The sequence below is a fragment of the Hibiscus syriacus genome, unplaced genomic scaffold, assembly GCF_006381635.1.
Source record: "Hibiscus syriacus cultivar Baekdansim isolate YM2019G1 unplaced genomic scaffold, ASM638163v2 tig00111392_pilon, whole genome shotgun sequence".
NCBI lineage: Eukaryota > Viridiplantae > Streptophyta > Magnoliopsida > Malvales > Malvaceae > Hibiscus > Hibiscus syriacus.
The window spans coordinates 902,891-906,524 of NW_024063078.1; the positions used below are offsets into that span (position 1 = coordinate 902,891).

The window sequence follows — 3,634 nt, forward strand, 5'->3', positions numbered from 1 at the left end:
TTTTCCATGTTATCCAAACTTAATTCTAACACTTCTAACTTCTTATTCTCGTATATGACAAGTCAAATTCATCCTCCAAATTCATTTAAATCTTCTTATCCAAAATTTCACTTAAAAACTAATTTTCTTTAATCTATCATAACTCGTTTATCTTTTGATTTTAAGATAACTTAAGCTTTCCTTAAGCTTAGTTATCATCTAATGATCAAAACCCATACTTTAAAATCAACAAACAACCAAGAAATCAGAAAACTCACATTTGTTTTGATGTCTCACGTGGGAGAAGAAGAAGAATGAAAAATGAAGAGTGAAGAGATTTCTCGAGAAATCTCTCAACCTTATCCCCACATACATCATTATTTAATTCATTTATGAGTCAAAAGACCATTTTGCCCTTTAATTCCTTTAATAATTACTAACAACTTTTAGGATTTATTTCCACATAAATCATTGAACTATTCTACTTTTATCATCAAATTCTAAAATTTTATAATTTAGTCACTAACCCGGTATTGAGGATGTTACACGACTCGACTTGAATAATCGAATTCTTCTATTCGACTCGAAGTGAATTCGAGTTGTAATTTTATAAATTCGACTCGAAAAATTTCAAGTTCAAATCAAGTTGCAAAATACAACTTGAATAACTCGAATAACTTGAAAATTTTAGTAATAAATGAATTGATTTTTAAGTTTAAGTCGAATCTATCAACTATGTATTATATATGTATATCACATATGAAAAAAATATGTATTGTATATGGTTATAAAAATTAAAGTTTACCAAGATAATAATAATAAACTATTTAAATTGAAATCAAATAATATTATAATGTTATAAATATTTATAATTAAATTTAAACATAAATTCAAAAATTCAACTCAACTCGACTCGACTCAAAAAAATTGCAAGTTAACTTCGAGTTATAAAATATAACTCGTCAACTCAAGATTTTTGACTCGACTAAAAAAATTAAATCAACTTTGAGTTATAAAATAAGACTCATTAATTTAAATAAGTCAAAATTTTTTGACTTGACTTGATTGAACGTTCATCCCTATTTGTTATGACTTGGGAGAGCAGAATTTTAATAAATTTGCATTATATTATTCAAAATAATTATTTAAATATAAATTATAAACTTAATAAATTAAAACAATTAGAAACAACATAAATAAGACTCAAACATAAACATCATTCAACTAAATACAAAAATCCAAATCAATACTAAATATGTATATAACAAAATCCCAACCAAATATATTGAGAAAATCAGAAAGTCATTTACTAAATAATATACAAAAATTAGTCTAATTTTGAATAAATAAATAAATAAAAACTGTACAATTGAGTGGAAAACAAAACAACTAAATATTCCCCACCGTTTTACTGTTGTCAACTGTCAGGTCTCTCTCTCTAACTCACTCAGTTTCAGGGCTTTAACCGAGTCCGCTCGTATCGACCGTCCAGAGGTACATCCTTGACAATATCATAATTGTACCTGTAATTTTTAAAATTTAAAAACTAAAGAAAAAACCCGGAGGGAATATTACGAAATAAAAAGTTTGTTAGTTAGTTAGAGATTTGGGGGTTTTCATGATTCTGCAAATGCTAAAAGTGCACCATTTTGGTGACACAACTTATCCTACAAACTAAAAAAGTTAGGAAGGAGGAGAGAAGCAAGCACTTGCTTTTCTGCAAATCGGACTTGCTCGTACTTTTCGGCGGCGGCGGCGGCGGCGGCGAAGAACTCGTCTAGCTCCATTTGTGACGGTGGTGTTTTTCTATGTGGCGTCGCCTTTTTGCTCCGAGACTCCGAGTCTCAAATGAGTTTGATTGTTGGAATTGTTTCTGCACTGAGAAAATGAAAAAGGAGGTTAAAAAACGGAGGGATGAAGGGAAAATATTCGTGTTTTCCCTTAATTACTTGTTAATGAAGGGATCGGAGAAAATTCACCTGAATTTGTTGACGTTGATGCAAGTTGATATTTCGGTTTCTAGACTCTTGACCTGCAAAAGAACATATTCATGAACAGTTCTCAGGTAATCAATTAATATATTTAGCAAATAGATTAATCATAGATCAAGCCAAACGGAGATGTTTTTGACGAATATAACCGCGTTCGCATCTTTCATTTCGTTTCTCATCAACCAAACAGGTAAACAAAGTATGGAATTAACATTTAAGATGCGTTTAGTTTACGGAATGTAAGATTATCAGTGAGAATGTAAGATTACTAGTGAGACTGTAAGATTACTAGGAAATATGATTACTATGAATGTTGTATTTGGTTGGTTTAGAAGGAATGTAAGATTACCGTGTTTGATTAAATGAATAAAAGATTATTAGAATGTATTTTTGACTAAATTGTCCTTATTATATTTTTATTTTTTTAAAAGTTGGAAAATATTTATATTTTCTTTAAAAAATTCAAATTCATAAAATTTATATAATTTTTTTACAAAATTGAAAATATAAAAAGATTTAATGAAAGGGTAAAATTTTTATTTTAACCACTGGACTTTATATAAAATTTTAAGTATATTCGTTTTGTTGTAAATCTAAAATAGTTTAAAGATAACTTTATAATTTAACATTCGTAGAATTTTTATTATTAAACGACAGAAAAATGATATTTTTGAAAAAAAAAATTAAGGGCATTTTAGTCCAAAACGCCCGTAATCTAACAATATCTAAGAAAAGAGAGGTAATGACATTCTCGGTAATATACCCCAAAAAATCCACTATTGATAATCTTACATTACCGGGGAATGAGATTCCCGACTAACCAAATAGGAGAATGTGGATTTCATTCCCATGAGAATCTCACATTCCTCCATCCAAACGCCCCCTTAGATCTACGAATCTCAAGCCATACTTGACGGTATCACATGACTCGTTGCTAGCCGAGGAGTCCTCGCTGGAGCTGAGGCTTGAGCACACTTCGCTGGTTAGCAGTATTCCATCAGAGTTCGGTAAAGTAGCGACGGTGATAGGCTTGTTACGCGGATTCGAAAGGGAGCGACGAGTGTTTCAGAGCTTAATATGAGGTGAAGTTAACACCAACGACTGTAAGGGTGATTGAGCGTTCATTATCAAATAGTTGAGAGTATTTAGAACGAATATTACTTTATAATCAATTTTAACTTAATAAAAAAATAAATTAATAAAACGTATAAAAATAGTATTTGTGTCAATAAGATAGTAAATTAATAATAGAATACAACTCACGTGAAAAATGAAAGTACGTAAACTAGACTACTAGAGCCAAAGCTCTTGCTTGCTTATTTTTTAAACAATAAAACCTCAAAATGTTGAGTTTACAATTTAATCTAGTTTTATTCTTTTAAGATAATAAGATTTAATATTAATCAAAATAACCAAAAAAGTTTAAATTACTCATAAATATTATAATTTAATTTAAAATAAATATAAATAATATGATAAGGCTTAAAAATATTTCCTCTCAGACATGAAATCTTTAACCTTTCTATAGAATACACTATCAACATTTCGAGACTTATTATGGTTATTTGGCTTGGAGTCCTTGATAAGTTTTTCATTAAGGATCGACTTATTAGGATGGGAATAGTTATGGATGCCACGTGTGTTTTGTGTGGCGGCATTAAGGA

The 3,634-nt window shown here is 29.4% G+C and overlaps 1 pseudogene; it reads right to left on the bottom strand.

Annotated features, from left to right (window-relative positions):
* Positions 1-1,432: 1,432 nt before the first annotated feature.
* On the bottom strand, positions 1,433-2,130 carry LOC120160573 (annotated as a pseudogene).
* Between the last annotated feature and the right edge of the window lie 1,504 nt (positions 2,131-3,634).